The 26,045-nt window shown below is 39.5% G+C and overlaps 1 protein-coding gene across 1 annotated transcript in view; it reads left to right on the top strand.

Annotated features, from left to right (window-relative positions):
- ADAMTSL1 (ADAMTS like 1) overlaps nucleotides 1–26,045 on the top strand; it is a 1,032,656-nt gene that overhangs the window by 115,079 nt on the left and 891,532 nt on the right. The window lies entirely within an intron of this gene.

The raw sequence follows: 26,045 nt of genomic DNA, 5'->3' as shown, positions 1-26,045 counted from the left end.
GGACTACAGGCGCCCGCCACAACGCCTGGCTATTTTTTGGATGCAGTTCAGCAGGGGCTGGGTTTGAACCCGCCACCCTCGGTATATGGGGCCGGCGCCCTACTCACTGAGCCATAGGCGCCGCCCAGAGGGGGAGGTTTTAAGGAAGGTCCCTCTAACCAGCCTGTTTCCTGGAGGCAAGATTAAAAACACCATCTGATGGTAACCATCCTCCGAAATAGAAATGGAAACAACATCTCAACAGGTGTCCAGAGACAACCGCATTTCACATTCAGTCCACAATTAACTCTTGCTCTCACATCCACTGTCGTTCCATCTTTGTACTCGGAACGTAATAAGCATCTACTGTTTTCACCTCCTGGGTACACTCACTAACCCAAATTCTTTTGAGGGGAGAGATCCCCTCTTACATCCACCACATAACCCAGCAGAGTAGGTGTTCAGTATGTTTTCTTGGTTCTTTTCTTTTTTAACTTTTACTAACGTTACTCTACCGTCCTTCTCTCCAGCGTAGGCTTTGTCTATGCTCTCCTTGTGTTTTCCTTCCCTCCTCTCCTCTCCCTGGGTGTGAAGTCAGCAGTTCTTACTCCCAGCAATCGGTTCTCTCTAGTGCTCTGTATCTTTCGTGTTTCTTCAATTGTTGCCTTATTTCCCTCCTTGTTTTTTAGAAACATACCTTTCCCACCTTAAAACGGCTATAAACTCTTTTCTTTGAATCTCTAACCCTTAACCGAACACACCACTCTCACTCTTTTCATTAAAAGCCTTCCAGACTCTAGAGAAGTTAGCATCCACTTTTTCTACCACTGCTCCCTTTACTTCCTAGCCCACTTGCAGCTTCAGCATCTGCCACGTGGCTCCACTGAAGCATCTCTTTCAACATCGCTTTGACTTTCTGATTCCCACACTGGCTCCTCAGAAGCCGCTCTCCTCTCTGGCTGCATTGTCACAGTGCCATTTTGCTTCTACTTCCCTATTGATCATTCAGTCTCTGATTTAATTGTCACCTCCTCTTTCTGTGATTTAAATGTGGATATTCTCCGAGCTTTACCACCCGTCCACTTCTGTTTCTTCCTACTGTCTTTCTTCTGTTCATTTCTTCTACTCTGATGATTCAACTTTCATATAAATAACTCTCATATCTTTATCTTGATTGAATAATTTACAACCAAACTCCTGGCCCATATTTTTCTGTTGCTCCTAGAAATATCCATTGGGGTTGTCACCACAATGTTACCTGAAGCACGTGTAAACTCATCATTTTTCCCCCCTTCTCTCAAACCAGTTTTTCCTCTTTACCTCTATGTATTTGGGAAGAAAACCACCATTCTTTTAGTGAACTTAGCTCCAGACTTTGGTACCAGCTTTGACAATTTTCCTCTCCTCCTTCATCCAAATCGTTAAGTACTGGTAGTTTATTTTCTACCATTCGTACCTTCATTTTTATTCCTACTATCTCTGCCCTGGCTGTTGCTACCCAGATTGTATAAGTGGTTTTGTTTCTACTTTTCTCTATTTTCTACACATTTGGGACATCCCAAAAGATTTCTCCTGGTCTTATTTATATGACACAAAAATCTGAATGTTTCAGTCTTTCTTTAGGTCGTAACATACATTTTAAACTCTTTGGCCTGTTAATCAGCTTGTTCTAGTCTTCACTAGTCTGTCCTATGATAGCTACTCTGTATTCTGTGTTCTAATTATTTACTGTGTTATGATTGTCTAAAGTTTGATCCCTATGGCCTATTACTTTCAGCTATGGAGGAATTTTTTTCCTATATGGATTTATAATAATTAAAATTATTCTTTTAATAATTAAAAAAAACTTTAATTGGAGAATAAATTTAACTTTCATTACTATGTCACTAAACGAGGGACATGAAGAGGGCTCTAACATTCCCAAAGCTATTCCTTTACTTCCGAGGTTCCCAGCTTAGACTTAGATGGCCAAATAGATAATGCTTTGTAGGCATATTTATGCTGTATTCTTTTTGCACATCCTGAATTCATTTAGGAGAGGGGAAATGAGTGCTGTGATTGAACTGGGCCTATCCTTCCCCCTTGGCAGCCCAGAGGAGGAACAGAAGAGCCAGATTGCATTCCCTGGACTGTAGAGATTGCAATAGTAGGGGTGGGGAGTTATAAGTAGAGCATGTAGTAGCATTAGCTAACTCAGGAAAATTCTCTCCAGATAGTCTGTGATTTACTCCCTCTCCACTTTGTGAAGTTTGTATAAATGCTCCCCTTCTTAGCAAGGCCACCTTGGTCATCTTATATAAAATTGCCACCTCTTCACTGAGGGAAGAGGGGACTCCTGTCCCCTTTACCTGCTCTGTTTTTCCTCCCACAGTATCCCCGCCTCCTAAAATTCTGTACAGTTTGTTTATTATAATCATCCTCTGCTGCCCTCACTAGTATTGAAATTATATGAGGACGGGCGTTATTAACTATTGTATTATCATGACAAAACTAGAATGACGTTTGAAAGTATGTACTCAGTCATTATATGTTGAGTTAAGGAACAAATTAACTTGTTCAGCAAATAATTTTTGTGATGCTTAGTACATATAAGAACTATGCTGGTGGTAGGCACCAATAGTGCAAAACAAATAGTGATTTGGTCCTTGCCCCTAGCTTCATCTAGCCAAGTAAACCTGCACCACATTATAGTCACGTGAATGAGCATTTTGCTCTGAGGACACAGAGTGACACAAGAGACCCTATGTAGGAGATTGATTAGTAAAGCCTTCCCTGAACAAATGAGGACCAACCTGAGACACAAGGGTGATGAGAAGTTGGCTAAGTAGAAGGAGAAAGGTTCTTCCAAGGCATAGTTTAAAATATCACTGGTTCAATGAATTATAAGAGATGAAGTGCCTAGAAGGCTGGGGCTAGAAAGAGAGGCAAGGAAGAGGTTAGAGAAACCTTTCTAAGTCTGCGTATGGAGTTTCCACTTTCCCCCAAAGGCTAATGTACTCCAGTATACTCTGTGTTACCCCATGAGGGTGTAACAGGATGCATTTCAGAGTACGAACATCTTCCAGTTGACTTTGCTCTTCAGTGGACTGGAAAAATACTTTGTAAAGAAATATGCTTTCGGTCAAAGTAACTCTACATATAAGATCATGTTTTTATTTTTAGCATTTGTGGCTGTGGAACAGTCACAATTCTGACCATGGTATGTTTGGTTTGGCGTTAACTGTTGGCTTGTTGTTTAGTACTACACAGATCTTGCTGAAAACAGCATAGCACATTTTGGCATTAATCTCTAGATTAGCAGTGACACAGACTGGGGAAGCAAAGAAAACTGTTTTAGAAGGTATTAAATATATATATATATATATTTTTTTTTTTTTTAAGTAAGACCTACAGCGATGCAGGCCTCCTCTAACTAATTGTGGGTGAATATTCTCTTTCAGTATATAGGCCAAAGCTCTGACCAGGTTATTGAAATGGAAAGAAATTTGCATCCAACTTTCTCTTAATTCTCTCCTTTTAATCTCTGTTTCTTCTTTTAGGGTTTCCTTATAGACTCAATAGTGTCCTGCTGGCATTATTGGATGTGCCCCTAACAAACCTATGCTTTCTGTCACTAACACCCTTAAAGCTCACTGTTCCTAAATCCCAGCCTTTTTGGGCCTTTTTAGGTAAATTGTTATCTAATCTCTAGTAATGTTAGTTTATTCTGATACCTTTATGATTATGACATCTCTTAGAAGTATTTGCATTTTAAATGATAAAGGACTCCTTAAATCGATTGATAGCCAGAAGTGGCAGGCTAGCTGAATTGGGAAAATCTTGTTTCAAAGGGAAAAGCAAGAACATGAGCTGAGACTTATAGCCTCTTTAATCTAATACTTACATGGCTAGTATCTGATCATTTCTAAGGCCTATCGTTTTCTACAGAATCTATCTTGATGATAAAAATTCACAAGAGCTTTAGCAGCCTCCGAATGTTTGTTGTTGACTGTACAAACTTGTTTGAAACTACTTTGAATTTTAGAGTAAAAATATTATTGCTGAAGGTAGAACATGGAGCTCTAGTTTGTGATAACCACAGAAATTAATACATTGCCTGGCTTCTTGGAGACTTGTTTTTCTTTTATTTCTAAGATGTACTTCTTTCTACAGAGTATTACGTAAGTATTAGATGATTGTTAAAGTATTTTAAAACTATGAAGTATATACAAATAGGAGAGAGTCTTTAAATGCTTTCTTTCGAAGCCCCAAGGATTTTATTTGTATAAGATTTAGGGTGGCTGCTCTGAAAAATTTCAGCCTATTGCAACTTAATACGAATGTATGTAATAAAGTTTAAAAGGCTTATGTTTTTATGTTATAACTTCTCATTTGACCGAGGTAGAATTGTTTCATGTAAGAGAAATATATCTTCTCAAAATAGAATGTACAGAAATAGTGTCTGAAGATTTATTACAGAAACAAAACAAATAGTACACAATTAAAATAGGCATATTCTCCAGGAAAAACATCCCCAGCAGACCTCGAAACCCTCAATCTACTTTTGGATTGTCTAGTCTGGCATATGTGTCAAGAATCTAAAGTATTTCAGGGTGATGCAGTCTTTATTTTAGTGATCGTGATGATACGGGAAATCAAAGGGCACTTGGGAAAGTGTGATTCAAAACCTCACCCAACAAGAGGCAGTGTCCACGGATGTCATTGACCTGGACTGACCCAGCACCTGGGTTGCTGCCCTCATTGCCATCAGTTAATGTGTGTTGGATTGTTGGAAGTGTCAGTCACATCTCTGTAATTGGCTAGACCATCTGCTCATCATACTTGTCTGTGTGAGCCTTGGCTGTTCATAATTCTTCCCTCAAAAAAAATCATAGCAAATCAAGAGAGTCTTCCAGTAATTTTGGTGGCTATTATGGGGCATCAGCTTCGGGATATTTCAAAGTGGCATTTTTGGCTGTTGCCCTTCTCTGAGCCCCTGGGGATCTTAGAATAGTTCATTCTCCATACGGTCCAAAGCCAAAAGCAACAACAAAATCATTCCTGCCAACGTTTCAATTAATTAAGAAATCAAGAAGGCCTTAACCTCCTTGAAAGATTGACTTGGAAAGACTTTTTCACATTTAATAAAAGTTTGATTTCAAAGGCATTAATTACATTGGTAATTATTGTAGTTTTCAACCTGATGGCAATTTGATATTTTATCTTAACCTGTAACTTTTATATCTGGTATCTTGCCTACAGGATTTCAAAGGGAGATACAGAAAAGGGGAGAACAGGGAAATCAGGAAATCAGCCAGATGAAATGGTCTGACCTGAGGGAGAGAGTGCCAGCTTGGAGTCTGCCTGCCTGGTCTTTAAATCCCAGCTCCACTATTTCCTAGCTGATTTCAAACAATTTACTACTAACTTTTCACCCAGAACTTTGCAGAGGATTGATTAGATAGTGAACATAAAGCACGTGACAACGAGGTGAGGAATATATGTTAGTTCTACTTCTAAATGTTATAGAGAGACTACTGCCTGAAATTGATGGTATCATGACTCCCCACATACCTGAAGGTCAGGTTTCTAATAGTAATTGCCACTGACAAAGCTATGAACCCATAAGCAAGTAAAAGAATGAATAGATCACTTGCTGTAAAACTCATGCACTTCTCTCCATGGGATTAATAAATCACTAACTCGGAGCCTAACCCAGATAGTTGCCAAAAGAAAATCTTAGCTCAGGACCTCAGGTATAATAGCATCAGGGAAAAGCTAACACTAGCTGAGAAAGAACTCTGTAGAAAATAGAGCATCAAATTTAGTCTGTCCGTTATTTTAGGAACCAATAGTGTTGCGATAGAATGATTAGCTTTTGTATTTATTTTATAATGTCATTAAGTGATTATGATTGGAAAAAATAGTTATTTTTATTTCTCTGGGGGAAAAAATGCCTTCTTGTAGAACATCACATTGACAAATTAAGAACATGTTACTATATCTTCTACTTCTCAATGACAAATAGTATCTTCCTACATATTAACCAGTTTGATGAAGCATTCCAAATTATATGTAAAATCAGCACATCGTAGGGCGGCGCCTGTGGCTCAACGGGTAGGGCGCCGGTCCCATATGCCGGAGGTGGCAGGTTCAAGCCCAGCCCCGGCCAAAAAAAAAAAAAAAAAAAATCAGCACATCGTACCCCCTAAATGCAGTAATGTACACAGTTATGATCTAATAAAAAATAAAAACTGCTTCTAAAGAAAAAAAAAAAAACAACTAATTCCTCCCTCACAAAATCATAGTAAATCAAGAGAGTATTCCAGTAATTTTGTTGAACTCAAGAATTAGCCTGAGTATGTTATTGGTGTGTTTTTGTCTTATGAACTTTTCTTGTTACAGGATAGAGTTTCATTCTGCAAAACAAACATTTCTCACGTTCAGTAAACTGAGTTTCTGAGTGTTTATAATTGGTGGGAATTTAGAAAATTTAAACTGAGAAGTTAACTCTATGGAGATATGCACACATAAAAACGTTCAGAAAACAAGCAAAAACATGATGGTATTAAAATTAAGATTTTAGTGTACCCATGTCTTCAAATTAACTTTATTACTGAGTTAAAGTAAAGACTGCATAAGGAAACAAGGTTGATTCTAAGGATATTTGTATATTTATTTAGTTAATCAGATGTCTTAATCTGATTTGTCTCTTTCTTGGCACATAGAAATTTGTAATTTTCCTTTTTAGACATATGCTTGTATGTATTTTCTGACTATATTTGCACACACATATATAGAAATACACAGACATATGTATGTATGTGAAGGATAGGGTTACTAATATAGCCTTGTTTCCCCATAAATCCTAATTTTATGCTTCATGCCTTGGCATTTTATCTGGTTAGCATTTATCCAGGATTATTTAAAAAATTTTTACATTAAAAATAGGCCAGGTTACATTCTACCTTGGTCTCATTTACCAATGTGGAGGTAACGTGGGTAGTAGAATCCTTTCTTTAAATTGAGAATAAACCTGAATGACAACCAGTGATAACCTGCATTTTCCCCCCAACGCTTCTCAGAAACAAGGGAAGTAACATGTCCCCTTCAGTGACAATGTGCACTTTGATAAAACACCAGCCCTCGTGGGCTTTGGCAGCTAGGGAGTGCTAACCGCTTTTGACTCCGTGGTGGTAGAAGTTCTCAGTGCTGCTGCCCCTGCTGAGCACTCAGTTTTCCAGCTAATTGGGCCTCACTCGTGCAAGGTGCACAGATTCCCTCAGGCCACTAGCATGCAGGGCCAGTGGGAATCATGCTCAGTTATCAATTAGGTGTAGATGAAATAGACGGGTGTACTAAAATCTTAATTTTAGTAGAAGCCAAGCAGTCCACCATAGTGCTTATAGAGCTTAATCTGGATACTCCTGCTATAGCGATTTTTATCATTCCTATAAACTATGAACCTACACCTAAGAATTTGTTTTATCCAAATAGTCAACTTATTTCAGAGTTAGTAGAGAAAGTTTATTACCTGAACAGTTCACAGTTACAACTCTTACTTGGTAGGTTTCTTAAAGTTAAATGAAATGAAAAAATATACTTTGGGGAGGTTAGACTTATTAAAGCCTAGAACTGTAATTTCTTTTCATTTGTCAAAGGGTGTCTAATGAGGTAGCCCCAGAGTCTATCTGTTCTATTATTTTCTTAACAACTAAAAATTATTTTTGATGTAAATCTGTTGATACTAATAAAATTTAAGTGCAATTTAATGAATATTTCCATTTCTCAAGTGACTGATAATCAATAGAAAATATGTATAAAAAGCTTATTTAGTAACTGCTAGGGGGCTATAGTGATATCAGTAGCCACTTGAAATCCAAAGACACAATCTACTGAAGAAGCATAAGAAGCCAGTTGAGACTAGACTGTTGCAGCCTAATGTATGATTGCCAAAATAAGGAGACAGCCTAAGTGTCCTGCCCACCAACCCAGGGTTGGATTGACAAACTGGTGTGTGCATACCATGGGATACTGTTCAGCTATTTAAAAAATCAGACTTTTTATCTTTTGTATTAACCCGGATTGAGTTGGAACACATTCTTCTTAGCAGAGTATCAGGAATGGATAAGCAGGAGTCCAATGTATTCAGTTCTCATATGAAGACCATAGATATCTAGTACAAGATGTGGTGGGGAGGTGAGAGAATGAGGGAAAGGGAAGGAGGATGGGGAATGAGGTCATGGTGTATGACACACCTCTTGGGGACAGGACACAATTGTAAGAGAGACTTTACCAGGCATATGCAACCAGTGTACCTAATTCTTTGTACCCTCAATAAATCCCAAACAATTAAAAAAATATTAAAAAAAAGAAGCTAGTTGAGAAAATAGTGGATGTGAAGGAGATGATTTAACCTATGCAATAGCTGGGGAAGGTGCATTTACCATTAGTTTGTGAAACGTGTCCTTTCCTTTGGAGTAAATGACTGTTTTTCTGAATTAATTTAGCTTGCTTATTTCAGTTTTTCTTGTGCAAAAAGTGAAACAAGAAGCATTCAAAGTGTTCTATTATCAAATGTTCTAGATATTTAATAATGCTAGTTTTATGTCACTGTCATCAGCTGCTTTAAATAGAAAAATAATTAAGCAAACTCTAGCTTGACTATTTTCACTCAATTTATGGAATTAAATTTGTTTGGAAGTTAATTTTGTTGGAGAGGAAATATTTGACACTATTTCAAATACTATTATTGGTTCAGTTAAAAATTCAAGCATAATGATGAGAATTTTTTTTTGCCATATATAATATAATTACATACGTTGGTAGAGGACTAAATCATTATAAAAATGGTCTTATTAAATTAAGTCTATGGAGGAAAAATTACTTGCAATTGATTATGATGTGCATATAATTCATAATTATGCCCAAGCAAACTGGTTTTCTATCCATTGTGATATTCTAATTGATAAGAAAATAATAATTTAAAAAGTTATGAATATGTACATATTAACAGATGTAGAATCACTGACACCCAAAATCAACTGAGGTTGATTACACAAATACCCTCCAAAACAAAAACAACACTGTAGCATGGAAGTACATCTTTCTGTCTTTGCTGTCCATAAATCAGATTTTGGAAATGTTTGAAATTTTGAAGAACAAATTGCATTCGATTTCAACATGGATGTGCGAGGTACTGAACAAATTAAAGCATGAAAGCTTAAATTATGTACAAATTATAAAGCATAGAAATAGGGTTCACATGCAAAAGTCTACATAATTGATTTAGGGAAAATGATTTAATTTAGCAAATACTAAAAACATTAGAATTTTAATTCTAATTGAACTTAGCAAAATCAAGAGGAAATTAAAAAATAAAATTTACTAAGTGTACATTTTATGCTAGTGACTTTTGATGGACTAGCTAATTAAATCCTCATGATGGCCTCTGGGATGAGTTAAAATAATCTATTTTATTTTCTAGATGAAGATGTGAGGGATTGGGAAGTCACGTGACTTGTTCAAGATCATCATTAATACATGGGATCTGAAACCAAATGTGCTCAATAACAAAGATCTCCTCTTCATGACTCTCTCTTCTGCCTCTGTATAGTCAGGATTAAATCAGAGTTAACAGAGAAAGCTCTTTTAACTTGAATAAGTCACTATTATATCCCTTGTAGCAGACCACATAACTCAAAGGACAGGAGAAGTGAGAGTTAAGCTTTGAACACTCTGGAACTATTAGAAACACCTGTAACAGTTTGGTAAGATAACACCTTGGTGATGAGGGGATGGGGAACGGATTCAGCTCTCATTAACAGGAAAGCACGAGAGGAGAACATCAGTACTTGGCAGTCTCCACACCTGTGGTGCGAATAGCCACAGGGCTACATCTATAGCTGCAGGAGAGGTTAGTCTGGATTATCTTTCTTTCACCACTTGCTTACTCTCTTTCGCTCCTCCTGCTTGGAGAGCACTGCTGGGTGTCCTAGAAAGACTGCTAAGATTCACTCTCCTACTAAGACTGTTTCTCTCCCCCAAAGACTGTGTGTGTGTGTCTCTCTCTCCTGCTAAAATGAATTGCCCCCCGGAACCTAAGGGGAGTTGATCCTGAGCAAGGTAGCACAGCAGTCCACGCCTGGACAGTTACAAAGGCCAGGGCCGGAGACCTGGTCAGTCCCAGGCCCCGATATCCCTTATTTGGTTTGTGGTTTTATTTTTTCTGGAAAGCAATTAAAATGGAAAGTTATATTTTGTGGAAATTAGGCTCATGAAAGCCTGAAGTTATAACTTCTCAGTAGTCAAAGGAGTGCCAATAAGCTAGCCTCAAGAATCTTGCAGTTGAGATTAAGTCGTGACTAATACAGAAGAATGAGGATGTGAGGCCACGTTCTCCCAAGTTGATGATAGTCAAGACCTCTTCGACCTTAGAAATCTTCTAGCCAGGAAAAAATGCACAGCGGAACCTGTGTGAATGTTTTGTATTAAGGAGTGACATTAACTCCTTGGTTGAGAAGCCAGCATTCATAGTTGAGTAATTAAATGATGATTTTTTTTTTTGCAGGGCAAAAATTAGAGGGGGAAAAGTCATGAAGCAGGAACACATAATAGGCTGAAACTGCATCATGGCAGTCAGTCTTCTTCAAGCCTGCCACATACTAGAATTCACCGGGGTATACATAAAATGGTACATATTCATAAGCTCCACTGAGGACTGCTATATCTGAATTTCTGGCAGAGGGAAACTGTTTTTTAGAGCTTCCAAGGGGATTCTTTGATCAGCCAGGATTATGGGCTACTAGGCCAGGACACACTCAAGAAACAGGAAGTAACTTCTGTTAGCTGGGGGAAAATTGCTTTAAGAAAGTAGTTGACTTCTAAAAAAAAAAAATTGTGTGTGTGTGTAAATTTATACATTTGGGGACTATTAGGAACCAGAGGAACTTTTTTTTTTTTTAATTAAATCATAGCTGTGTACATTGATATAATCATGGGGCATCATTCACTAGCTTCACAGACCATTTACCAAGTTTCACATATACCCTTGTAAGATGCACCGCTGGTGTAATCCCACCAATCCCCTTCCCTCTACCTACCTCCCCCCTCCCCTCCCTTTCCCCCTTCCCCCTATTCTTAGGTTGTAACTGGGTTATAGCTTTCATGTGAAAACCCTAAATTAGTTTCATAGTAGGGCTGAGTACATTGGGTACTTTTTCTTCCATTCTTGAGATACTTTACTAAGAAGAATATGTTCCAGCTCCATCCATGTAAACATGAAAGAGGTAAAGTCTCCATCTTTCTTTAAGGCTGCATAATATTCCATGGTGTACATGTACCACAATTTATTAATCCATTCGTGGATCGATGGGCACTTGGGCTTCTTCCATGACTTAGCAATTATGAATTGGGCTGCAATAAACATTCTGGTACAAATATCTTTGTTATGATGTGGTTTTTGGTCTTCTGGGTATATGCCCAGTAGAGGAATTACAGGATCAAATGGCAGATCTATTTTTAGATCTCTAAGTGTTCTCCATATCTCTTTCCAAAAGGAATGTATTAATTTGCATTCCCACCAGCCGTGCAAAAGTGTTCCCTTTTCTCCACATCCATGCCAACATCTCTGGTCTTGGGATTTTGTGATATAGGCTAGTCTCGCTGGAGTTAGGTGGTATCTCAAAGTAGTTTGATTTGCATTTCTCTGATGATTAAAGATGATGAGCATTTTTTCATATGTCTGAAGGCTGCGTGCCTGTCTTCTTCAGAGAAGTTTCTCTTCAAATCTCTTGTCCAGCTTGCAATGGGATCACTTGTTCTATTCTTGCTAATGGGTTTGAGTTCTCTGTGGATTCTGATTATTAAACCTTTGTTGGAGACATAACCTGCAAATATCTTCTCCCGTTCTAAGGGCTGTTTGCTTGCTTTACTTACTGTGTTCTTGGCTGTGCAGAAGCTTTTTTTTTTTTAAACAATTTTTTTTTTTTTTTTTTTTTTTGTAGAGACAGAGTCTCACTTTATGGCCCTTGGTAGAGTGCAGTGGCCTCACACAGCTCACAGCAACCTCCAACTCCTGGGCTTAAGGCGATTCTCTTGCCTCAGCCTCCTGAGTAGGTGGGACTACAGGCACCCGCCACAACGCCCGGCTATTTTCTGGTTGCAGTTTGGCCGGGGCCGGGCCTGAAGCCACCACCCTCAGTATATGGGGCTGGCGCCCTACCGACTGAGCCACAGGCGCCGCCCTTGTGCAGAAGCTCTTTAGTTTGATCAAGTTCCAGTAGTGTATTTTTGAAGCTGCTTCAATTGCCGGGGGGTCCTCCTCATAAAATACTCGCACAGACGGATTTCTTCAAGGGTTTTCCCTGCACTCTCCTCTAGTATCTTTATAGTTTCATGTCTTAAGTTTAAATCTTTGATCCAGTGAGAGTCTATCTTAGTTAATGGTGAAAGGTGTGGGTCCAGTTTCAGTCTTCTGCAGGTTGCCAGCCAGTTCACCCAGCACCATTTGTTAAATAGGGAATCTTTTCCCCACTGAATGTTTTTAATTGGCTTGTCAAAGATCAAATAACGGTAAGTAGCTGGATTCATCTCTTGGTTCTCTATTCTGTTCCAGACATCTACTTCTCTGTTTTTGTGCTAAAACCATGCTGTTTTGATCACTATCGATTTGTAGTATAGTGAGGTCTGGTAGCGTCATTCCTCCTGCTTTGTTTTTATTTCTGAGTAATGTCTTGGCTATTCGAGGTTTTTTCTGATTCCATATAAAACGAAGAATTGTTTTTTCAAGATCTTTAAAGTATGACAGTGGAGCTTTAATAGGGATTGCATTGAAATTATATATTGCTTTGGGTAGTATGGACATTTTAACAATGTTGATTGTTCCCAGCCATGAGCATGGTATGTTTTTCCATCTATTAACATCTTAGGCTATTTCTTTTCTTAGAGTTTCATAGTTCTCTTTACAGAGATCTTTCACGTCCTTTGTTAGATAAATTCCCAAATATTTCATCTTCTTTGGCACTACTGTGAATGGGATAGAGTCCTTAATTGTTTTTTCAGCTTGACCATTGTTGGTATATATAAAGGCTACCGACTTATGAATGTTGATTTTATAACCTGAGACGCTGCTGTATTCCTTGATCACTTCTAAGAGTTTTGTAGTAGAGTCACTAGTGTTTTCCAGATATACTATTATATCATCAGCGAAGAGCAAAAGTTTGATCTCTTCTGACCCTATATGAATACCCTTGATCCCCTTTTCTTCCCTAATTGCGGTGGCTAAAACTTCCATTACAATGTTAAAAAGCAATGGAGACAATGGGCAGCCTTGTCTGGTTCTGATCTGAGTAGAAATGATTCCAGTTTAACTCCATTCAATATGATATTGGCTGTGGGTTTGCTGTAGATGGTCTCTATCAGTTTAAGAAATGTCCGTTCTATACCGATTTTCTTAAGTGTTCTGATCATGAAGGGATGCTGGATATTATCAAAAGCTTTTTCTGCATCAATTGAGAGAATCATATGGTCTTTGTTTTTTAATTTGTTTATGTGCTGGATTACATTTATAGATTTATGTATATTGAACCAGCCTTGAGGCCCTGGGATAAAACCAAGTTGGTCATGATGTATAATTTGTTTAATGTGTTGCTGGATTCTGTTTGTTAGGATCTTGTTGAATATTTTTGCATCTATATTCATTAGTGATATTGGTCTATAATTTTCTTTTCTTGTTGGGTCTTTTCCTGGTTTGGGGATCAGGGTGATGTTTGCTTCATAGAACATGTTGGGTAGTCTTCCTTCTTTTTCTACCTTTTGGAACAGGTTGAATAATATAGGTACTAATCCCTCTTTAAAAATTTGGTAGAATTCTGACGTGAAACCATCTGGTCCCGGGCTTTTCTTTTTAGGGAGGTTTTGATGTTTGATGCCATTTCTGAACTTGATATGGGCCTGTTCAATATTTCCACTTGATTCTGGCTAAGTCTTGGAAGGTGACGTGCTTCCAAGTATCGGTCAATTTCCTTCAGATTATCATATTTCTGAGAATAAAGTTTTTTGTAATATTCATTAAGGATTTTTTGGATTTCTGAGGAGTCTGTTGTTATTTCATCTTTGTTGTTTCTGATTGATGAGATTAGTGATTTTACTCTTTTTTTCCTGATTAGGTTGGCCAAAGGTTTATCTATTTTATTGACCTTTTCAAAATACCAGCTTTTTGATTTATTGATCTGTTGTATTATTCTTTTGTTTTCAATTTCATTTAATTCTGCTCTAATTTTGGTTATTTCTTTTCTTCTACTGGGTTTGGGGTTGGAATGTTCTTCCTTTTCCAGTTGCTTGAGATGTCCCATTAAGTTGTTAACTTCCTCTCTTTCCGTTCACTTGAGGAAGTCTTGCCATATTGTAAATTTCCCTCTTAGAACTGCCTTTGCAGTGTCCCAGAGGTTCTGATAGTTCGTGTCTTCATTGTTGTTTTGTTCCAAAAAGTTGGCGATTTCTTTCTTGATCTCATCTCTGATCCAGCTATCATTCAGCATAAGGTTATTTAACTTCCATGTTTTTGTATGAGTATGCAGATTCCTGTTGTTACTCAGCTCAAGTTTTATTCCATGGTGGTCCGAGAAGATGCATGGAATAATTTCTATTCCTTTAAATTTACTGAGGTTAGACTTGTGACCTAAGATGTGATCGATTTTGGAGTAAGTTCCTTGGGCTGATGAGAAGTATGTGTATTCAGTTTTGTTGGGATGAAATGTTCTGTAGATGTCTGCTAAATCCAAATGTTGGATGGTTAGGTTTAAATCTAAGATTTTTGCTCAGCTTCTTGTTGGAGGATCGATCCAACACTGCCAAAGGAGTGTTGAAATCTCCGACTATTATGGAGGTGGAGGAAATCAAGTTGCTCATGTCTGTTAGAGTTTCTCTTATAAATTGAGGTGCATTCTGGTTGGGTGCATAGATATTAATAATTGAGATCTCATCATATTGAGTATTACCCTTAACAAATATGAAGTGACCATTGTTGTCTTTCCTTACTTTTGTTGGTTTAAAGCCTATTGTATCTGCAAATAAAATTGCAACACCTGCTTTTTTCTGATTACCATTTGCCTGAAATATGGATGACCATCCTTTCACCCTGAGTCTGTATTTGTCTTTTAAGTTAAGATGTGACTCTTGCATGCAACAAATATCTGGCCTGAGTTTTTGTATCCAGTCAGCTAACCTGTGCCACTTTAGAGGACAGTTTAAGCCGTTCACATTAATGGAGAATAATGATAAGTCTGGTGAAGTTTTGGGTATCGAGTTTTTCCAAAGTCCAGTGGGCATTTTTAATCCTTTCGCCAGTGTGGAAATTGGAGTTTGATCCGAAGTTTCTGAGTGAGTTTACTTTTGTGGTATAGGATTGGGTTGTTCATTATGGAGGATAGGTCTGAGAATATCCTGAAGAGCTGGTTTGGTTATGACAAATTTCTTCAACATCTGAATGTCATTAAAGTATTTAATTTCTCCATCATAAATGAAACTCAGTTTAGCTGAATACAAGATCAAGGGTTGAAAGTTATTTTGCTTTAGGAGATTAAAAGTCAATGACCACCCTCTTCTGGCTTGAAAACTTTCAGCAAAAAGATCTGCAGCCATTCTAATATTCTTCCCTTTGAAGGTAATGGTTTTCTTTCTCCTGACAGCTTTGAGGATTTTCTCCTTCATATTAACTTTAGTGAAGTTAATTATGATATGCCTGGGGGATGTCTTATTGGGGTTGAGTCGTGCTGGGGTTCTGAAGCTGTCTGCTATCTGAATTTCAGAATCTCTAGGCATGTCTGGAAAATTCTCTTTTGTAATTTCATGCAGAAGGGCCTTTGTGCCCAGTGAGGCCACTTCATCTGTTTCTGGAACTCCAATGATTCGGATTTTGCCCTTCCTCGAATTATCTCTGAGCTCTCTGAGAGAATGATCTGTTTTTGCTCTCCATTTCTCTTCCTCTTTGAGAGTTTGCGAGCGTTCAAAGGCTTTATCTTCAATGTCAGAAATCCTTTCTTCTGCTTGCTCCATTCTGTTGCTGAGGGATTCTACTGTATTTCTTATATCTTTGAGGGCTGCAAATTCTTGCTTCAGTGTGTCGAAGTCTTTGGTGGTTTTGTCTTTAAATTCGTTAAATTCTTGAGACAACTTTTGAATTTCTCCTCGAATTCCTAATTCCACTTTGTTAATCTTGTCTGCAATCCAAATTCTGAATTCGATTTCTGACATCTCAGCCAGTTGTTTATGAATGGGATCTTCAATTATATCTGCCATATGTTTCCTTGGGGGGGGTTGATCTATTCTGGTTATTCATGTTACCAGAGTTTTTCTGCTGATTCCGCCCCATGGTTGTTTTACTCCTTTTGATTTTTTTCCCCTGGGGCTTTGTCGAGGGCCTGTACAGTGTTGTGACCTGAGAAACTGGGGCCCTGTCTGGTGTGGTGGGGCTAAGTGGTTCTGTCTTGTTTTCAGCTGGTTTCTGTTCCACCCTAGTGAAACAGATACTCTGGACTGAAGTCTCAGCTGTGGAGAAATATCAGCAATTAAGTCACCCTGCCTCCCACCCTCAAACAACTGGAGAAGAAAAATCAAACCTTCCTACCACTGTGCACCCAGGGCACCACCTGATTTGTCCTCAGGTGATTGGTTCACTTCAAAAGGTCCAAAGCAAGTGTCCCAGTCTGCACCTGCCTTGGGTGAGAGAATTTAAGAGGTCTCTGGGAACTGGATCACAGGGGTCTGGTGACTACTCTGGTGTGGCTTGCTCCAATGCTGCGTGGAATCAGGAGGAGCCACCCAGCCAATAGATCAGTCTGGGAAGGTTGCTGCCTCCTTCCCCACCTTGCACCACTGTCACACCCAGTCACTGATAGCCCTGCAGTTGGCTGACCCAGTTGCCTGTAGTGAATCGGTGCTCCAGGAGTTTGCACCTGCCTGAATCACAAGGAAGTCTGCCAGGCCGCTGCGCTCTCCCTCTCTCTAGCAGGAGGAGGTGAGGCCTGACAACCTCGGGCGCTTGATGAAGGTTGGGGGGTTTTCACTTAGGTCCAGTCTCACCCCTGATTAATGTTATTGACAGAACAGAACAGAACAACTCTGCGGTTCCCCTGCAGAAGAGAAGCTGAATTGAGTTCCAAATCATCTTGTCTTCGCTCTTGTATTGTCTATAGGCTGACGATCCCCTGAGGGCCAGGTGCATCTTAGGTTCAGTAAAGCGGACCTCTGGGTCAGCCCCACCCTGGGAGTTTCCCTGGTTTGCAAGTTGGAGCTGCCTTATGCAAATCCTATACTCAGAGTCTCTGGTTGACCAGGGAGACAGGGGTTGCAGCTTCAGAATATTCGGTAGTGAGCTGTATTGCTAGCAAAAGAGGGCTGCTGTTTTATGGCTCAGGCAACCGCTGCTCCGGTGTAGTTCCCTTCCAGCCAACTGTCCTCTCTCTGCTCCCATACCCCAGAGTCTGCACCGACCGGCTGCAGCCCAGCACTGTCTACAACCCTCGAGCAATCGCCCAAGAGTCTGGACCCCTGGGGGACAGGCCTCCAGACCTTGGAGCGAGAGCAGAGGGGAGCGTGGGGAGCACTGGGAGCTTGGGGTTGTGGGCAGAGAACACACACAGCTTTACACAGTTTTATGCCTGGCCGTATTGTCAACAAAAGACGGCTGTCGCACTGTGCCTCAGGGAACTGCCACTCTGTGCGGCCCCCTCTCTGCCGACCGGGACTGGCCTCTAGACCTCAGTGTGAGTGAAGGGGAGCGCTGGGAGCTCAGAATTCCAGGTAGATACTATATACAGTTTATAATTCCAGGTAGATACTATATACAGTTTATATAGTTTTATGCCTGGCAGGAGGACTCCGTGGCACCCTAGTAGGGGAGGTAGGTCCAGTTTTTAGAGGGTCTCTCCCGTGGAGTGTAGTGGGAGGACCTTTGAACTCTGCCCAGTTGTTTGTGGGGCACTCTGAGCTGTTCTCATGGGGGAGGGGACTCCCGTCCACTTGATGATGGATTTTCTACCTTTTGTTTGTATCCTTGTGGTCGCAGATCACCTCAGTGGGGTTGACATGCGTTCTTCAACCTTCTCTCTTAGTGCAGCTCAAATCCACCAGGTTACTTGCTGAATTTTTGTCCTTTAACTCCCCTACGGGACGGGAGCCTCTGTGGAAAGCTGGCTTCAGTCAGCCGTCTTGTCTCCTCCAGCACTCAACCAGAGGAACTTTCTAGAGTAAATAGATGGTTTAAGGTGTTTTTCCTCTTGTGCTAGAGCAAGCAAGCAAAAGATGCCTCCTAGAATTTGCATTTATGGAGTCTTGTAGTCTTGACTAGCATAAAAGGGCAAAAGACTGCATCTTGCTTTTGTAAAGACGCGAAAGAAGACAGTGAAAACACATCATAAATTGTTTAATGTCAATCCACATCCAACCAGGTATTTTTAGCTTGCGGATAATAAATTCTTTTGTTCAATTAAAAAAAAAGTGTAGATTTTAGTGAATTCTCATAAATTATACCTTAGGATGATGGATAAGAAAGGAATGTACTTTAAAAGTAGTAAACAACTTTATTGGCACTAATATCAAATAACCTGATGGTCATCATCTTCCTTCCTTCCTTTCATTTCATGATCTTTCTTTGAATTTCTATGAATTTCTACACCCATGTTATGCCCTTCCTCATGGGTACATGCCCTCCTACCCAGTAATTTACTTTCTATAATTTCCTACTTTTGTCTCCCTTGGGAACCATTGTTATCATCATGATCAACAACAAATATTTATTGAGCACCTGCTATGTGTAGGCTATTGCACTAGGTGTAAAAATAGGTCTGAGTCATATTTCCTGTTCGGCAGTACACTTTGATCTACTTTGGGCAGACGGTATTTACCAAGACTTTGTGCCAAGTAGCTAAGGATCAAACAGATGGTCAGAAAAGAGAGAGCACATAGGACCAGGCAGATGCTATGTGACATGGGGGGGGGGGGTGGTGTCAAGTTTAGCCTTGTAGGAAAACTAGGATTTCAGCTAATAGAAATAAAGACCGTTGGCACATCAGCAAAGACCCAGAGGCAGGGAAGGTTGTGGTATCTTTATGCAGCAGTAAATAAACCCTGTTGTAGGTTGCTTTGGGTATTTTTCTTAAGGAAGAAGGTCTGAATTAAGGGAATATAGACCAGGCTGTAAAGCTCTTGGACTGTGTTTTGGTGCATAGAGTTTTAAGTGGAGCGCAATAGTAAAAATATACTCAGCTGATTGAGTTTGTACCACTTTCTTAAGCACCTCATTACCAGGTTAGTGTGAAAATATTAGAAGACAGGGAGAACAGTGAACATAGATACATTTGAGTTGAAACTATCAAGCAAAGTCCAGGGATTCAGTGATTTCCCTCCCAGTTCTAGAGTCATAGAACAGGAAACTATTAAGGACCATTGAGAGCTTTATTCAACCCCTTTGTTTTCATTATCTGCATTTGCCTAAGGCAACAAAGAAAGTTATTAGCAGAGTTATGCCTGGAAGACAGATCATGTGGCTTCTGGTTGAAGGAGCTCTTTCCTTTGCAAAGCATGGCTTTCCTAGATGATTCAGTACAGTAGAATCTCCATAGCTGACCAGCTCCCTACATTGACCACCTTCTTAAACTGACCTGATTTTCATAGACTGGACATGCACTGCATGTACGTATCAGTACAGTAGGCCCAGTTCCTTATGTTGACCACTTTGTTACAGTCCTCTCGGTGGTCAAGTTCTATTAGAAAGTTTTATTTTTCAATTGCCAAAGTATGTCTGATTTAAAAGACTGACTCATTTTTCTTCACAGGTTGAATTTTTGATCTTTAATGTGAGTCAGGGGAGAATAGAGGTTAAAACCCTATAGTGAGACTCGGGATCCTGAATTCTAATGCAGATTCTGCCTTCTGCCAGCTATCTACCTTAGGCAAGTTCCATGATGTCTCTGGACCTCTGGTTCCTCATTAGCAAGGAAAAGAGGTTATTTATATTAGAAGGGCACTAAAATACTGCAAATCCTTATTTGTTCTGAACTTAATATTTTTCATGTCAGAAGTGTTATTTTCCAGAAAGTAGGATTATATCACAAACAGATACGTGTAGCATGAGAACTGCAAGATTCCTTCTCTTGCTAAGGGTACACTGAGGTGGTTCACTATTATTCAAGTATTTCTTAAATCAGTGGTTGGACTTGGCATTAGTGAACGGGGCACCAGTAAGTATAGTTCTGAAGTCTTTAGCACAAAGAAAGTGATTTTGCCTTCTTTTGCTGACTCTGGGCAAATTCAGCAAGAAAGAAAAAATCTGCAGAGATGGTTTTGACGAAAACTTGGCATTGTGCTTTAAGTCTGTCCACAAAGATACCCATTCATGATTAATGAATGCTTATTAAATTAGATGAATGGGTAGGTTTCAGAGGGAATTTCATTGCCCAAATACAAAAGCATTGCCCTCTCATAGAAATTCTCACGTATAGTGACAGTCATAGCTATCTGCAGTGAATTTAACTCTGTTTTACCCTCATATATTCTAGTCATCATCTCCATGGATCAGGCTTTCTGTTTTTTTTTTTTGTTTTGTTTTGTTTTGTTTTTTAATTAACTTTGGGCTGTTGCCCTTAATGGAAACCCATGTGACCCTTTCCTGTTCTAAGTCCTCACCCTTACTTGGTGCCTTTATTTTCTGTGTTGTGTTGATATTTGAAAGTTCAAATATGTTAATATTCCCATGTTAATAAAAATTTTTGGAACAAAAAAAATCTAAGAAAAGGGAGAAAAAGAAAGGGTAGGTAGGGAGCTATTGGAGATGCCATTTGTAATTAAAATACAAAGTGCTCACACCCCATAGGGGAAAACTCTATTCATAGACTTGCAGAGAATCATCTTGTTCCTTGATGATACACTTTGTCCTTTCTTTCTTTCTTTCTTTTTTTTTATTAAACCATAGCTGTGTACATTAGTATGATCATGGGGCACCATACACTTGGTTCATAGACTGTTTGACACATTTTCATCACACTAGTTAACATAGCCTTCCTGGCATTTTCTTAGTTATTTTGCTAAGACATTTGCATTCCACATTTACTAAGTTTCACATATACCCTTGTGAAATGCACCACAGGTGTAATCCTATCAATCCCACTCCCTCTACCCACCTCCCCTCTCCGTCCCCACCCTTTCCCCCTTCCCCCTATTCTTAGGTCATAACTGGGTTATAGCTTTCATGTGAAGGTCCTAAATTAGTTTCATAGTAGGGGTGAGTACCTTGGGTACTTTTTCTTCCATTCTTGAGACACTTTAATAAGAAGAATATGTTTCAGCTCCATCCATGTAAACATGAAAGAGGTAAAGTCTCCATCTTTCTTTAAGGCTGCATAGTGTTCCATGGTGTACATATACCACAATTTATTAATCCATTCATGGATCGATGGGCATTTGGGCTTTTTCCATGACTTAGCAATTATGAATAGGGCTGCAATAAACATTCTGGTATAAATATCTTTGTTATGATTTGGTTTTCGGTCTTCTGGGTATGTGCCCAGTAGAGAAATTACAGGATTGCATTTTGTCCTTTCTTTGTGTTCAAATCTGTGAAAGCACAACCACAGTGGAGTTTTAAAGAAGTAGCATGTTGAGAGTAAATTATGGGAGGCACATATAATAAATAAGGGAAATATACTAGTTAAGAGATAGGATTGGCTGCTGGAGTGGAGATACTCAAAAGAAGAGCTGCTTAAATAAGATAGCAGGTTATTTAGGTCTTACGTAAGATGGTCCTGGGCCTCTGTGGTGGGCTCACAATGCTGGCTCTGGACTTTTCTGGCTTCTTGCTGTGCCTCCTTCAATATGTGGCTTTCATCGAGGTTCAGGATGGCCCTTCCAGCTCTGCTCATCATGTGTACATTTCAGACAGCAGCAGGAAGAAAAAGAAAGAGGCAGACAAGCTCTTTCTTGTGAAAGACACAACCCCAAAGTTGTGCTATTACTTCTACTCACATCTAACTGGCTAAAAATACAGTCACAAGGTTACATCTAGCTGTAAGGCTGTAGTCCTCAGTTTGGTGACCATGTGCTCAGCTAAAAATTATTAGCATTTTAGAAAAGAGGAACTACATTCTCTGCCACAGGAAATAAAAATATTTTATGTGGGCGGCGCCTGTGGCTCAGTGAGTAGGGCGCCAGCCCCATATACCGAGGGTGGTGGGTTCAAACCCAGCCCTGGCCAAACCACAACAAAAAAAATATCCAGGCATTGTGGCACGTGCCTTAGTCCCAGCTAATCGAGAGGCTGAGGCAAGAGAATTGCCTAAACCCAGGAGTTGGAGGTTGCTGTGAGCTGTGATGCCATGGCACCCTACCAAGGGTGATAAAGTAAGACTCTGTCTCAAAAAAAAAAAAAATATATATATATATATATATACATATATATACATAATGCAGTTAACAGTTTAATAATGATGGGCCAGGCACAGTGGCTCACACCTATAATCCTAGCATTTTTGAGGCTGAGGTGGGAGGATCACTTGAGGCCAGGAGTTCAAGACCAGCCTGAGGAAGAGCAAGACCTTATCTCTACAAAAAATTAGAAAAAATTAGGTCGGCATGATGGCATGCACCTGTAGTCCCATGGAATTGGGATGCTGAGGCAGGAGGGTTGCCTGAGCCCATTTGAGGTCACAATGCGCTATGATGGCACCACTCACTCTAGGGCACCAGAGCAAGACTGTTTCTCAAAAAAAAAAAAAAAAATAATAATAATAAAATGAATAATGATCAAAATGGTAATAATTGCAATCCAAGCTATTATTTTACCTCTTACCAAATATTAGCTGCTTGATTACTTATGTTAAGTGTACTGTTACAGAAATTATCTAAGTTAAGCAAATGCCATTATAGAGAAGAAAACTGAGGCTTGGAAATGATCAGCTTGCTCAAAGATACAAAACTGGCAAATGGCATCTTTGGAATTATAGACAAATTCTCTGATTCCTGATAGTCTCTGGCTCTTTTCGTCTGCAGCACTTCTCTTTTCAGCACTGAATTGAAGAAAATATATTGAAAAATCAGACCAGAAATGTGTGTGGGAGGGTTAAGATGGATTCTAATGTGGAGAAATAGAAGGCAGGGAAACAGCTTAGAGTGGGTGATGACTACGTGGGATTAAGCGGCCTTAGATCAAACTGACAAGGGGGGAAATAAAAATGACAAATGCAGGAGATGTTACTACACAACACTGTAGGGATCCAACCAGAAGAGAGAAACCACAGGAGTTATTTCCACAGGAAAAATTTAATTGAAAGAAGTGTTAACTAGGTATAAAGTTGTTAACTAGGTGATGGAAAGGATTATTAATTAGGTAATAAAAAGTGAAGTCTCAGGAAGTAGTTCTCAACTCAGGGTGATTTTTCCACCCCAGGGCACAGACATTTGGTAATATTTAAAGATGTTCTTGGTGTCACAACTTGCTGGGGAAGTGTTACTGGCATTTAGTGAGAAAAGGACAGGTAAGCTCCCAAACATCCTAAAATACACAGGACAAGATCCTGTAACAAGGAAGTATCCCGCTTGGCATGTCATTGGTGCTGAGGTTGAGAAACCTTCCTCTCGGGTGTCAGCAGGTACCCGTAAGAATTAGAAGATTGGAGAAAGGTCCCGTGGAACTGAAACTCAGCCCTCTGAGGAGAGGGCACTGGTTGGCTGGTGCTGACGTCTTGGAGACACGGGTGAGGCCATGACGCGAGTTCTGCCAAGTCTTTGAGAAGCTGCCAGCTGGATCTAGCTGATCTGAGAGACTTTAAATTGGCAATCAGATGTGGAGGGCAGGCAGTGAGCAATAACAACATGATTTTGAGGTCTAATGCTCAGTATTACTAACACTGAGAGAAGTATTCCCCCAACTACTTGGTTTGGGGAAATGAGATGAATTCAGTTTTAGATTGTTGGCCTCTGGATGGAATCATCCAGCAGGCAGAAGGACGGTGGAGGAAGGGACTGGAGGGGATCTGAGTCCTCCACCCACAGGTCAAACTTGTAGCCCTAAGAGAAGATGAGATCAGCCAGGGAGAAAGGCTGATCTCTGACTAGTGGACCAGAGTGTTGAGCACATAATTGTCAGAATTGCCCCATTTAGGAACAGGGAGGAGATATTTGATGTCATGCTGCTGGCATCGTTACCTTGGATGAGTTCTTAGATTTTTATTTGGAAATGTTGCAGTTCTGATACTAGCTATTCTATTTCATTGTCATGTTTACCAGGTTATTATGACTCTTATCTTTGACGTATTCTTGAACAAAAGTCTACTTTTTCATCAACCACATTTATCTTATTTGTTTCCTTTGTACAAAAATGTGTGAATGCACAAATTTCTTGATTATTTTATAATTGTATTGCTTATTGTTTTTGCAAAGAGAGTTAACAAAAACAGGTGGAATTCCAATTGGCTTTATGCACATTACAACTATTGTGTTCTGGAACAGAAAAAAAACATTGTGTAAAAACTAAGAAAATCTGAATAGACTATGGGCTTTAACTAACAATGCATGGATATTGGTTCATTAATTGTAGCAAATATTACCACGTAAGGATGATATGACAAGTAGCAGCTGAGGCTTGAAAACTAGGAAGGTGTCCATAGCAGCCGCCCTCAGCTTCCTTCCTTCACATTCTCAGCTTTGTTGTACATCTACCCTCCTCCCTGTGGGCATGTGCTTCAGGAAAGCTGGTCTAGCCCCCCAGAGTAGATTCCATGTGTCAGTTTCCCAGGGCTGCTGTAATAAAGTATCACAAAACTGGGCAGTTTCATATAGCAAACATTTATTCTTGACAGTTCAGGAGGCCAAAAATCCAAGATGAAGGTACAGCAGGATTGGTTTCTTCTGGAGGCTCTGCAAGGAGGATCCATTCCCCACTCCTCTCCTAACCTCTGGCAATCCTTGGTGTTCCTTGGCATGTAAATGCATCACTCCAATCTATGCCTTCACACAACTGCCATCTCTGTGTCTCTGTTATCCCTCTCCATTCTTTTATAAGGACACCAGTCATTGGTTTTTGGAATTATCCAGGATGATTTTATTTCAAGATCCTTAACTACATCTGCAAGGACCCCATTTCTGAATAAGGTCACTTTCACAGTTACCTGGGGTTAGAATTTTGACATACTGGGTATTTCTTGGGAGACACAACTCAACCCATTACATCCTGGATAGTTAAAATTAATAATAGTAGCCAGTGATAACTTCCATCCTCTATCAGTGATCATTGTAGCATGGAAATTTGTTTCTTGCTCTTAAAATGATGGGGGAAAAAAGAGTAATGGGGTAAAGATACTCTTCTTACTTTGGGCCTTGGTCTGTCTAGATATGATTAGAGTTACATAGCCAACTTATAACCACGTGAGGATCCTGTCCAATGATAAGGCCACTTTATGAAGACCAAGAAAGCCAATGTGTCAGAAAGAAATAGAGATAGAGCCCTGATGGCGCTCTCCCTGAAGCCTCCTAATTTTCAGACTTCTTATTCTATGAGATAAGAATGTCTTTAATTTGCAAGACATCCGAGTTGCAAACTTCTGTCACTTGCAGCCAAAGGAAGCACAACAGATACATTATCTATGTTTACATATTTCTTGAAAGCAAATTTAATGACCTCAGTCGTCCAATGGGAAATGGTAGATAATGTTTGAATTTTCTCACAACCTGGTATGACATTGAATAACAATTAAATTCTATGGAGTTAAAAATCTCATTATGTAGAAGACATAACATATTCTACTTGAATTATTAAGGATCAAAGTGAAAATATAGTCTCTTAAGCATTTACTAGTAGGCTTTGATATAACAAATACTTTATTTACTTTTTAATTTTTTGATAAGTGCTTAATCCTTTCTAAAAGCGAATATAGTAGAACCTCCATGGTTGACCACCTCCCCACATCGACCACCTCCTTAAATTGACCTAATTTTCATAGGCCAGATGTGTACCACTTGCTTATCAGTAAAGTAGGCCTAGTTCCTTACGTTGACCACCTTCATATGTTGACCAGTTTGTTACAGTCCCTGGGGTA

The sequence above is a fragment of the Nycticebus coucang genome, chromosome 2 (assembly GCF_027406575.1).
Source record: "Nycticebus coucang isolate mNycCou1 chromosome 2, mNycCou1.pri, whole genome shotgun sequence".
Lineage (NCBI taxonomy): Eukaryota > Metazoa > Chordata > Mammalia > Primates > Lorisidae > Nycticebus > Nycticebus coucang.
This window is presented reverse-complemented; position numbering and strand designations above follow the sequence as displayed.